At 37.7% G+C, this 14,020-nt stretch overlaps 1 non-coding gene across 1 annotated transcript; it reads left to right on the forward strand.

The window, feature by feature from the left end:
- The first annotated feature begins 12,768 nt into the window (after nucleotides 1-12,768).
- TRNAS-GCU (transfer RNA serine (anticodon GCU)) lies at nucleotides 12,769-12,840 on the forward strand. The gene has a single exon. It is a non-coding gene; the product is annotated as a tRNA-Ser (tRNA).
- Nucleotides 12,841-14,020: the final 1,180 nt, after the last annotated feature.

A 14,020-nucleotide genomic window follows, 5' to 3' on the forward strand; every position in this document is an offset into this window, starting at 1 on the left:
TTAAACATGAATTTCAGAACAATTCAGTACTTTTCTAAGAGAAGACTTGTGAAGGTTAGTTTCTATTTTTTGTCCTTCAAATACAACTTCATAACTTAAGGGAGATGGTGTCAAACATAAGCTGTGTTTGTCCTAGACATGTTCATTTAGTCAGAAGAGGTCAATCAAAGGCTAACATATGTCTTGAAGCTTTTCTTCTTATATCTTGGCTGAGAATGTACAACAAAGATAGAGATAAGGTAAAGAAAGCAAAAGCAAGTGTGGTCTAATCCTAGATGGTCTATGTTTAGGAAGAATGTTTTAATTGTTAAAATGCAGAGCCAGGTAATGCTTCCTATCACTGTGTGGTCAGATTATTAACAGTGGTGCTGTCATCAGCACATCATTATTGTGTCTGAGCCGTGTGTGTGCAAGCCTCTTAGTGACTCAGACGGATATCATCAGTGTAGGCCAGCGGGGATACTGGTAAAGACAAAGACTGCATCCAGGAGAGGAAGAGCCAAAGAAAGTTAGCTTTTGAGTCAACATTAATGTCTACAGTCTCTCAGCGGGGGAAAGCCAAGAGTGTCTCCATGGCCAAAGCCAAGCAAATAGAATTTTTATGAAGGTAAAATCTTTATTAAATAAATCAGCTTCTCTGTAAATTTTAAATGAAGGGAAACAAATTTAATGAAATAAAATAGTATTGCATTGTCCAACATGTTTTCAGAAGTCAATCTTTGGGTGAAGTGACTTCTAGGTTTCTTCACTAGATATGGTTTCAGAGTGTGATGTTTTTCATCCAGTATGTTTTTATCTATTACTTTCTTTGTCTGGTTTTGTACAGGATAAAGACAGACATTACTCAGAAGGAGGACAGAAACTGTCTGCTTTCCAGTAACAAAGCTTTGTTTTAAATGTCTGTTTTGGTGCAAGTCTTGTATTGTTTTGTTTTATTTGTGTGTATTTAACTGTGCATGTAAATGTATAATAAAGAAATCCTAGGATTCTTATCAGTAGATGATATGAACTAACAGATCTATAGAGAAATTCTGATTCCTCAAAGCTTGAACATACCTTTCCAAAGAATAAATTATAAGCAATGGAGTTGCTTCTTTGATGTCTGAAACAGCCATGGAAAGTGCATTTTTTTCAGAACTGGAGCATTTAAGCAACCTCAAATCATTGTTTTCATTTAAAAAAAATCACATTTTATAAACAAAACATTTGTTACATATATGTAAGTTGATTACATATAATAAAGAGCTCATGACTAGCTATTTTACCATTATTATTTTTATTTGTTTCTCTTTTTATAATACATATTTAAATAAGATGTTGTTCAGTCACTAAGTTGTGTCTGACTCTTTGTGACTCTGTGGTATGTAGCATGCCGGGCTCCTCTGTCCTCCACTCTCTTCTGAAATTTGCTCAAATTCATGTCTGTTCAGGCAGTGATGCTATTAACTGTCTCATCCTCTGCTTCCCCCTTCTCCTTTTGCCTTCAGTCTTTCCCAGTATCAGTCTTTTCCAATGAGTCTGCTCTTCGCATCAGGAGACCAAAGTATTGGAGCTTCAATATCAGTCCTTCCAATGAATATTTAGGGCTGATTTCCTTTAGGATTGACTGGGTTGATCTCCTTGCAAGGCTGTGATATATGAAAGGGTTACATATGATGACAATCCTGCATTTAGCCAGAAAAAATTAATTTAGTTAATCTTATATATTACTTCCCACATGCTTAAGTGGAAAAGAATGAAAATCCTCTTTCAAAATAAGAGACAACTCATTTTTCTTGCACCTGAAGTCTGATATGAATCAAAGAAAAATTGTAATTTGACTTATATGTGAGCAGTTCCTCTGTATTAAATGACTTATCTCTATATCTTTTCAGTACTATCTCTATGTCAAATGATATAATTAATTTACCCAAATTTTTTATCTATGTGTAGTTTTAAAAATTTATTGTAATACCCAGAAAGACGTAACACTAAGTGCTGAATTATAAATCAAGAGACCAGAAGTTACTGTGGAGAACGGTATGGAGGTGTCTCAAAAAACTGAAAATAGAGTTACTGTATGATTCAGCAATCCCACTGTGGGCATATATTCAGAAAAGATAGAAATTCTAATTAGGAAGATGCAGTCATGCCAAAATTCATAGCAACACTATTTATAATAGCCAAGGCAAGGAAGCAACCTAAGTATCTATCAAAAGATGAATGGATAAAGATTATATATATATATATACATATATATAAACACACACATACACATACATATATAAAATGGAATATTACTCATTCACAAAAAGAATCAGTTCAGTTGAGTTCAGTCCTCAGTTGTGTCTGACTCTTTGTGACCCCATGGACTGCAGCATGCCAGGCTTCCCTGTCCATCACCAACACTTGGAATTTACTCAGACTCATGTCCATCGAGTTGGTGATGCCACCCAACCATCTCTTCTTCAGTCATCCCTTTCTCCTCCTGCCTTCAATCTTTCTGACCTTCAGGGTCTTTTCCAATAAGTCAGTTCTTTGTATCAGGTGGCCAAAGTATTGGAGTTTCAGCTTCAGCATCAGTCCTTCCAATGAACACCCAGGACTGATTTCCTTCAGGATGGACTGGTTGGATCTCCTTGGCAGTCTGAGTGACTCTCAAGAGTCTTCTCCAACACCACAGTTCAAAAACATCAATCTTCAGCACTCAGCTTTCTTTATAGCCCAATTCTCACATCCATACATGACTACTGGAAAAAACAGCCTTGACTAGATGGACCGTTGTTGGCAAAGTAATGACTCTGCTATTTAATAGGCTGTCTAGGTTGGTCATAGCTTTTTATCCAAGGAGCAAGCGTCTTTTAATTTCATGGCTGCAGTCACCATCTTCAGTGATTTCGGAGCCCAAGAAAATAAAATCAGTCATTGTTTCCATTGTTTCCCCATGTATTTGCCATGAAGTGATGAGACCAGATGCGATGATCTTTGTTTTCTGAATGTTGAGTTTTAAGCCAACATTTTCATTCTCCTCTTTCACTTTCGTCAGGAAGCTCTTTAATTCTTCTTCACTTTCTGCCATAAGGTTGGTGTCATCTGCATATCTGAGGTTATTGATATTTCTCCCAGAAATCTTGATTTCAGCTTGTGCTTCTTCCAGCCCAGTGTTTCTCATGATGTACTATGCATATAAGTTAAATAAGCAGGGTGAAAATAAACAGCCTTGACGTACTCCTTTCTCAATTTGGAACCAGTCTGTTTCTCCATGTCCAATTCTAACTGTTGCTTCTTGGCCTGAATACAGATTTCTCAGGAGGCAGATCAGGTAGTCTGGTATTCCCATCTCTTAGAATTTTCCACAGTTTGTTATGATCCACACAGTCAAAGGCTTTTGCATAATCAATAAAGAAGAAGTAGAAGTTTTTCTGGAACTCTTTTTCTTTTTTAATGATCCAATGGATGTTGGCAATTTTATCTCTGCTTCCTCTGCCTTTTCTAAATCCAGCTTGAACATCTGGAAGTTCACAGTTCATGTACTGTTGAAGCCTGGCTTGGAGATTTTTGAGCATTGCTTTGCTAGCGTGTGAGATGAGTGCAATTGTGTGGTAGTTTGAGAATTCTTTGGCAATGCCTTTCTTTGGGATTGGAATGAAAACTGACCTTTTCCAGTCCTGTGGCCACTACTGAGTTTTCCAAATTTGCTGGCATATTGAGTGCAGCACTTTCACAGCATCTTCTTTTAGGATTTGAAATAGCTCAACTGGGATTCTATCACTTCCACTAGCTTTGTGTATAGTAATGCTTCCTAAGGCCCACTTGACTTCACATTCCATGATGTCTTGGTCTAGGTGATTGCACCATCATGATTATCTGGGTAATGAAGATCTTTTTTGTATAACTCATCTGTGTATTCTTGCCACCTCTTCTTAATATCTTCTGCTTCTATTTAGGTCCATACCATTTCTGTCCTTTATGGTGCCCATCTTTGCATGAAAATTTCCTTTGGTATGTCTAATTTTCTTGAAGAGATCTCTAGACTTTCCCATTCTATTGTTTTCTTCTATTTCTTTGCATTGATCACTGAGGAAGGCTTTCTTATCTCTCCTTGCTATTCTTTGGAACTCTGCATTCAAATGGGTATATCTGTCCTTTTCTCCTTTGCCTTTTGCTTCTCTTCTTTTCATAGTTGTTTGTAAGGCCTCCTCAGACAGCCATTTTGCCTTTTTGCATTTCTTTTTCTTGGATGGTCTTGATCACTGCCTCCTGTACAATGTCACTAACCTCCAACTATAGTTCTTCAGGCACTCTGTCTATCAGATCTAATCCCTTGAATCTATTTGTCACTTTCACTGTATAATTGTAAGGGATTTGATTTAGGTCATGCCTGAATGTCCTAATGGTTTTCCCTACTTTCTTCAATTTAAGTCTGAATTTGTCAATAAGGAGTTCATAACCTGAGCCATAGTCAGCTCCCAGTCTTGTTTTTGCTGACTGTATAGAGCTTCACCATCTTTGGCTGCAAAAAACAATCAGTCTGATTTTGGTGTTGACCATCTGGTGATGTCCATGTTTAATGTCTTCTCTTGTGTTGTTGGAAGAGGGTGTTTGCTATGACCAGTACGTTCTCTTGGCAAAACTCTATTAGCCTTTGCCCTGCTTCATTCTGTACTCCAAGGGCAAATTAGCCTATTACTACAGGTATTTCTTGACTTCCTACTTTTGCATTCCAGTCCCCTATAATGAAAAGGACATCATTTTTTGGGTATTAGTTCTAGAAGTTTCTTGTAGGTCATCATTGAACCATTCAGCTTCTTCAGTATTACTGGTCAGGACATAGACTTAGATTAGTGTAATATTGAATGGTTTGCCTTGGAAACGAACAGAGACCATTCTATCATTTTTGAGTTTGCATCCAATTACTGCATTTCAGACTCTTCTGTTGACTATGATGGATACTCCATTTTTCCTAAGGGATTCTTGCCCACAGTAGTAGATATAATGGTCATCTGAGTTAAATTCACCCTTTCTAATCCATTTTAGTTTTCTGATTCCTAAAATATCCATCTTCACTCTTGCCATTCTCCTGTTTGAGCACTTCCAATTTGACTTGATTCACGTACCTAACATTCCAGGTTCCTATGCAATATTGTTCTTTACAACATGAGACAAAGAGTGAAATCATGCAATTTGCAGCAACATAAATGGAACTAGAGATTGTCATACTAAGTGAAATGTCGGACAAAGACAAATGATATCACTTGTGAAATATACAAAAAAAAATGATACAAATGAAGTTATGTACTAAACTGAAATATACTCACAGAGATAGAAAACAATTTTATGGTTACCAAAGGGGAAGGGTGGGAAGGGATAAATTAGGAGTTTCAGATTAATTGATAACACTACTAAATATAACATAGATAAACAACAAGGACCTATTGTATGGCACAAGAAAGTATATTGGAAAAAACCTGAAATTGAATATATATATATACACACATGTATAAGTGAATCACTTTGCCTACACCTGAAGCTAACACAACACTGTAAAACAACTATACTTCAATTAAAAAGAAATCATGAGATGAATGAATAAGAAAGTTGTGGTACATATACACAGTGGAATATTACTCAGCTATAAAAAAGAACACATTTGTGTCAGCTCTAATGAGGTGAATGCAACTGTAGCCTATTATACAGAGTGAAGTAAGTCAGAAATATAAACACTGGTACTGTATATTAATGCATATATATGGAATTTAGAAAGATCTAAAAGAATTTAGATGATCTTATATGCAGGGCAGCATAAGAGACACAGATGTAAAGAACAGATGTTTGGACTCTGGGAGAAGGCGAGGGTGGGATGATTTGAGAGCAAAGCATTGAAACATGTATGTTACCATATGTGAAATAGATCACCAGTGCAAGTTCAACACATTAAGCTGGGCACTCAAAGCCAGTTCTCTGAGACAACCCAGAGGGGTGGGGTGGGGAGGGAGGTAGGAGGGGGCTTCAGGATATGGGGGACACATGTGCACCCATGGCTGATTCATGTCAGTGTATGGCAAAAATCCATCACAATATTGTAAAGTCATTATCCTCCAATTTAAATAATTAAAAAATCAAGCCAGAAAGGGTAATCCATTTTAAAAAGTCACAATATAGTGTTGGTTATTTAAAAAAATTATCAAGAGACCAGAACTGGAGCTGTAACTTGGCCAGAGATTTGCTCTGTTGGTTTAGGTCTAATCAGGTGTCAGTACCAGCACATGAAGGAATCTATTGGGGGCTGAATATAATAGTGCCCAAGCCTCCCCTTGGCTTCTGAATTAAGTAAAAGCCTTTGGTCAGAGTTGGTGTGCATTTAAACTTGGCCATGATAAGTTTGCTCTGGTGTTACCTCAGAACAGTACCATGTAAGGAAAGACACTACACAACATTCCCCTTCCCCAGAGTCAAACTGTTTTCAAGCTCACTTGGAGCTGGGAATGAAGAGCTCACCCCACAGGGGCATATGTTTTCTATTTTGAAAACAGATCTGGGGAGGCCATTCTAATCAGGATTGTGCACCTTTCTTTGAACTTGATGGCTCAGTAAACAAAACAATACATCCAAACTATTCCAAACACCAGCATGAGCTGCCACCCTTGATAAGTTAGTGTGTGAATCTCTCTTTCCTCTTTGCTTTTATTGGAAGTGACATATAGTATTTCTGCATCAAATTAAATCTGGCCCACATGGAGCTCTTTTACACAGAAAATGCGAGAACATGGGTTGCTGGCAGATGTAAGGTAAATATAGAACCTCTGATGGTGTTTGGGTGCTATGAAGCTTATTCCCTGCCACAGACCAGCAGTGACTACATAGTTCACAAGTGGTGAGGCTGTAATAAAGTTGTGCAATTCTTCCAAAGTTGTGGTTTTAAAATTTATACTAATCACCCTCCTGCCAATTTTATTCATGTCTACAGATCTATCTAACTGTGCTAACTTGTATGGACTGTTTTGCTCCTTTCCATTCCTTTTCTTGGTTACCATGGAAAGGATTGGCTCATTACTTAGGGTGGAGGAAGAAACAATGGCAGCCAGTCTTGAGTCTGAAATGTATTCTAGGGTCTGGTAAAAGTGGGGTTTGAAAGAATTCTGAACTCAATTGAGTATTCAGTAGTTTAAATGAAACTTTACTAAACTGAATCTCCTGAGCTGGCAGAACATGAACTGAAGACATGTTTGTTCTTTATGGGACAACAGACTTATTACCTTTGGCAGTGAAAATATGACTCGCTGTATTTTGTTCAAAACATAGTAAACAATGTTATGATAGTATAAGTTGAAGCATCACTTGATTTTGGATATACAGCTTTTGAGTACATATCGGCTGACTTCAAGACTTCTTAGCTTCCATTCCCAACTTAGACTGGTGTGTGATATTTAATCGACAGGCAATTAATGAGGGCCTATTGTGTGCCAGGCACTTTGCAGATGTTAGACACATAAATATGGTTCAAAATTGACTGGAATTCTGGGAGTCATGTAGTTTAGATATTACTGACTTTCTTTTGGTTTTTAGATAACAGTTAACCTCTGAGGTTATCTGTGAAAGCCATTCTGATGACTTCATTATTGTATTCAGAGAGAAAATTCTTGGCATACATAGGTCCATCCCATATCTTGAAAATCAAGTGTGGTCCCCTGAAAGGTTCTAGAAACCCAGTATTGATATTTGCTAATGCATCTAGCATTCAATTCTTTTCATGAACCTTAAGACCCATGGTCTCAAAGTCTTTTCACCTATGATTAAAGAAGAGGCAATTAAAGAACATTTTTAAATAGTTATTTTTTAGGTTTATTTTGGGCTGCACTGGGTCCTTGTTGCTGTGCAGGCTTTTCTCTAGTTGCTGCAAGAGTGGCCTACTCTCTAGTTCTGGTGAACTTTTCATGGCAGTGCTTCTTTTGTTGCAGAGCATGGGCTGGGTTCCAGGGCTTCAGTGGTTGTGACCCGTGGGCTCCATAGTTGCAACTTGCGGGCTTTAGTGCACAGGATCAGTAGTTGCGGTGCATGGGCTTAGTTGCTCTGCAGCACGTGACATTTTCTTGGATCAGGGATCGAACCCATGTCTCCTGCATTGGCAGGCATGTTCTTTACCACTGAGCCACCAGGGAAGTCCCAAGAAGAGGCGATTTTGAGGAAAACAACAAGAAGTTAGGTTTAGGTGGAATGGGAGTGAGAGTTTGCTCTCCGTAGAAGGTTTTTGGATCCTGTTGGTAGGTGATCAGGTAATCAGGAACTTCAGGCTTTATGGGAAGCTAGGTCAAAATTCTTATAAACCTAAATAATTCATTTATAAACATATTTTCTATTTTTTCATTCACTCATTTTAATGTTGTATACCTCTGCTTATATATTCACTTCCTTTCAATTTTAAAATTTGCTAACATGAAATTATTTATATCCTTATTATTTATTAATATCTTAGGATCTTTAGTGAAGTTTCCTTTACATTACTGACATTCAGTTCAGTTCAGTTCAGTGGCTCAGTCGTGTCCGACTCTTTGCGACCCCATGAACTGCAGCACACCAGGCCTCCCTGTCCATCACCAACTCCCAGAGTTCACTCAAACTCATGTCCATTGAGTCAGTGATGCCATCCAGCCATCTCATCCTCTGTCGTCCCCTTCTCCTCCTGCCCCCAATCCCTCCCAACATCAGAGTCTTTTCTAATGAGTCAACACTTCGCATGAGGTGGCCAAAGTACTGGAGTTTCAGCTGTAACATCATGCCTTCCAAAGAAATCCCAGGGCTGATCTCCTTCAGAATGGACTGGTTGGATCTCCTTGCAGTCCAAGGGACTCTCAAGAGTCTTCTCCAACACCACAGTTCAAAAGCATCAACTTTTCAGCACTCAGCTTTCTTCACAGTCCAACTCTCACATACATACATGACCACAGGAAAAACCATAGCCTTGACTAGATGGACCTTTGTTGGCAAAGTAATGTCTCTGCTTTTGAATATGCTATCTAGGTTGGTCATAACTTTTCTTCCAAGGAGTAAGCGTCTTTTGATTTCATGGCTGCAATCACCATCTGCAGTGATTTTGCAGCCCCCAAAAATAAAGTCTGACACTGTTTCCACTGTTCCCCCATCTATTTCCCATGAAGTGATGGGACCAGAGGCCATGATCTTTATTTTCTGAATGTTGAGTTTAAGCCAACTTTTTCACTCTCCACTTTCACCTTCATCAAGAGGCTTTTGAGTTCCTCTTCACTTTCTGCCATAAGGGTGGTGTCATCTGCATATCTGAGGTGATTGATATTTCTCACAGCAATATTGATTCTAGCTTGTGGTTCTTCCAGCCCAGTGTTTCTCATGAGGTACTCTGCATAGAAGTTAAATAAGCAGGGTGACAATATACAGCCTTGACGTACTCCTTTTCCTATTTGGAACCAGTCTGTTGTTCCATGTCCACTTCTAACTGTTGCTTCCTGACCTGCATACAGGTTTCTCAAGAGGCAACTCAGGTGGTCTGGTATTCCCATCTCTTTCAGAATATTCCACAGTTTACTGTGATCCACACAGTCAAAGGCTTTGGCATAGTCAATAAAGCAGAAACAGATGTTTTTCTGGAGCTCTCTTGCTTTTTCGATGATCCAGCGGATGTTGACAATTTGATCTCTGGTTCCTCTGCCTTTTCTAAAGCCAGCTTGAACATCAGGAAGTTCATGGTTCACGTATTGCTGAATCACCATCTGCAGTGATTTTGGAGCCCCAAAAAGTCAGCCATTGTTTCCCCATCTATTTGCCATGAAGTGATGGGACCAGACACCATGGTCTTAGTTTTCTGAATGTTGAGCTTTAAGCCAACGTTTTCATTCTCCTCTTTCACCTTCATCAAGAGGCTCTTTAGTTCTTCTTCACTTTCTGCCACAAGGGTGGTGTCATCTGCATATCTGAGGTTATTGATATTTATCCCAGCAATCTTGACTCCAGCTTGTGCTTATTCCAGCCCAGCATTTCTCATAATGTACTCTGCATATAAGTTAAATAAGCAATTTCTTCAGAGGAATACTTTAAAGAGTCACCATTTAGCTTTGTATTTCCACTGTTTCATTAATTTTTCATGCTTATTATTTCTTTTTTCTATTTTCTTTATATTCAGTATGCTGCTCTTTTTCTAAATTCTTGATATAGATACTTCAAGATTATTGACTTCTAATCATTCTTCTTTTCTAATATGTGCACTTAAGGCTATAAATTTCCCTTTAAACAATTTTAGTTACAGCTTGTAAGTTTTGGTATATAATATTTTTATTTTAATTCTGTTCAAAATATTTTCTAATTTTCATTGTTTCTTTTTGACTCATCTGTTTACTTAGAGATGTAATTCTTAATTTCAAAATAGAGATTTCCCAGTTAAATTTTTCTGATGACCTCTAGCTAAATTCCACTGTGATTAGAGTATATCCTTCATATTATTTCAGTTCTTTGAAATGTGGTGAGATTTTCTATATATTCCAACATATATCATTTTGGAAACGTCTGCAAACATTTGAGAAAGCTTTGATTTCTGCAGTTTGGGAATGCTGTGTGCTAACAGAATGAGGTCAGTCATACTGATCATGTTGTGTATGTCTGCTCTCTGTTTTTTAACTGTTTGGTCTGCTTGTCAACTAAGAGTTTTTTATTATAAACTTCTGCCACTTACATCAAGTATTATTTGTACATCTATTGAACTGTTATATTACTTTCTCGTTTATTCTGTTAATGTGATAAATTATATATATATATATATATATATTTAAATGTTAAGTGAACTTTACATTTTAGTATTGATGAATTGTCTTTTTTTTTTTTATGGGTCTCTGAATTTGTTTACTAATATTTTGTTCCTCTTGAATTTGTGCCTTGATGTCTTTTGTCACTTTAGAAAACTCCTAATTATTATCTTTCAAGTATTGTTCTGTCACCTTTTTTTGGTGGTGGTGGGTTAGTGGGGGGTGGGGTGGGGAATTCCAAATACTTTTATGTTAGAACCTTTTAATAACTTTCATATGGTTTTCACCCTTTTCCCTGTACTTTTCATTAATTTTTCCTTTCAAGTGTCAGCGTGTATACTTCTTCCTGATATATGTTCAATTTCATTAATTCTCTCTTCAGCTCTTAACAATGTTACCACAATCATTCATTATTTTCTTAATATCTGTTATTGTATTTTTAAGTTCTATAGTTTTTATTTTAAAAACAAATTTTTATTCTATTCCAAAAATTTTCTTCCTGTTCTTTAAATTTTTTTTTGAGTGTTTCACTAATAATTAATTTCATGTCTGACATTTTCAGATTCAAAATATCCTGTGGGTCTCTTTGTATTTTCCTTTAATTTGAGGGTCTTTTTTCAGCTATCTTACCTTTAATATGGAGAAGGAAATGGCAACCCACACCAGTACTCTTGCCTGGAAAATTCCATGGACAGAGGAGCCTGGAGGGCTACAGCCCATGGGATCGCATTTTGTTTAGGTTTATATATATATATATATATATATATATATATATATATATATATATATATATGATACTGTATTCAGTTATTTTTAGAGGTGTTTTAGAGCCCTGGATGATATTTATATTTCTCCATAGAAGATTTCTCTTTGTTTCTGGTAGAGAGCTAAATTGTTGTTCAGTTGCTCAGGTGTGTTTGACTCTGCAACCCATGGACTGCAGCACACCAGGCTTCCCTATCATTCACTGTCTCCTGGAGTTTGCTCAAACTCATGTCCATTTAGCCTATGATGCCATCCAACCATCTCATCCTCTGTCATCCCCTTCTCCTCTTTTGAGGAGGTTCAGTCTCTATGACGTCTGGGCTACTTCCAGTTTAACTTTCTTCCTTAGATGTGGTCTTCCAGTTACCAGCCAAAAGACAAAGTTTTTACCAAGTATCTTCTTTTTTGGTATACAGTGTAGTCCCATTTTTGTCTCTCCTAACAATATAAATCTAGCAAAATCTCTGATCAGCTTTTTGGCTTCTCTTCATCCATTTTCAAAATGGGCAAAAAATCTTGAGGAGAAAAGTGGAAACCGAATGCCTGGATCATGTCTCTGGACTTCCCTTTGTTTTATGGATTATGTACCATTCAAATATACACTGCCTCAGTAACTCTCCAGTGCCTTTAAATAGATTTGAAAATAGTTCTTTCTGTTGTTTTCAAGGATGTAGTGATGGGCCAAAGCTACTTAATCCATTTTTCCTTGAAGCTAAATTTAAAACTGAAATCTCAGTTCAGTGCACCTATTCTTTCACTCACAGTCTTCTCTATTTTAGGAAATATGCTTAATTCCTCAAGCATGAAATGTAGGACTCATCCTTTATTTGCCACTTTCTCATAAATCTCATATCCGGTTCCCAAGTGTATACTGCCAATTCTCCTTCTAGAATGTTCTCTGACTCCATTGTTACCACCAAGTCTAACATTTCTCTCTCATCTACTTTATTGAAATAATCCTTATACCAGTGTCAGTCCTACTATTCTTTTTTTTAATTTAAATTTATTTATTTTAATTGGAGGCTAATTATTTTACAATATTGTATTGGTTCTGCCACACATCAACATGAATCTGCCACGGGTGTACACATGTTCCCCATCCTGAAGGCCCCTCCCACCTCACTCCCCGTACCATCCCTCCGGGTCATCCCAGTGTACCAGCCCCAAGCACCCTGTATCAACCTGAACTGGTGATTCATTTCTTATATGATATTATACATATTTCAGTGCCATTCCCCCAAATCGTCCCACCCTCTCCCTGGTGGCTCAGAGGATAAAGCATCTGCCTGCTGTGCAGGAGACCCGGGTTCGATCCCTGGGTTGGGAAGATCCCCTGGAGAAGGAAATGGCAACCCACTCCAGTATTCTTGCCTGGAGAATCCCATGGACAGAGGAGCCTGGTGGGCTACAGTCCACGGGGTCGCAAAGAGTCGGACACGACTGAGCGACTTCACACACATCACACACATTACCTCTCCCACAGAGTCCAAAAGACTGTTCTATACATCTGTGTCTCTTTTGCTGTCTCGCATACAGGGTTGTCATTACCATCTTTCTAAATTCCATATATATGCATTAGTATACTGTATTGGTGTTTTTCTTTCTGGCTTACTTCACTCTGTATAATAGGATCCAGTTTCATCCACCTCATTAGAACTGATTCAAATGTATTTTGTAATGAGTAATACTCCATTGTATATGTACCATAGCTTTCTTATCCATTCATCTGCTGATGGATATCTAGGTTGCTTCCATGTCCTGGCTATTATAAACAGTGCTGCGATGAACACTGGGGTACACGTATCTCTTCTGATTCTTTCTTCACAAAGAAGCACAAGCTATCTTCTAGTAAAGAACCTCCTCCTCTTTAATGTAAATGACCTCAGAGCAGACTGCATTTAGAACAAAATCCACTTTTTAGCATAGCTACCAAGATCTTCCATGACCTGGCCTCTGACTATTGTCCAATCTTTTCTCAACCCCGTTTCTTCATTTAAGCTACATGTCAACTACAATGGCCTTTTACATTTTCTTAAATGAAATTCTTCAAGATGTTATTTCTTTTTTACAAAACACAAAGTTGTTCCTTCCCCTTTCCCTACCCACAGGTTGTCACAGGATCTTTGCACAAGCTCTCTCTGCTCTCTGTGAGCTAAGTTCTTTTCATCCTTTGAGTAGGCACTTACATATCACATTAGAGAGGTTGCCCACATTATATAATTCCATAAAAATGTAGAGGTAAGGTAACTAAAAATGAGGAAATAAGTAGGCAAATAAGTAGGAAAAGACTTGGGGGAATGTAAACTGGAACATAAAATGAACATAAGCATATGGCTGATGCCAACCTTTGGGAGTAGCCAATAAGAGCAAGAATAGAAAACACACTTGGAGACATAGAGTACATCATGTTATGAAGAAACTTGAAAGGCAGCAGAAGAATTTTAATTTGACATATAGGACAAGCAAAAGAGGAAAAAGGGAAAGAGTGATGGGATGAAAGCGTGTGT

The sequence above is a fragment of the Bos javanicus genome, chromosome 13 (genome assembly GCF_032452875.1).
Source record: "Bos javanicus breed banteng chromosome 13, ARS-OSU_banteng_1.0, whole genome shotgun sequence".
NCBI lineage: Eukaryota > Metazoa > Chordata > Mammalia > Artiodactyla > Bovidae > Bos > Bos javanicus.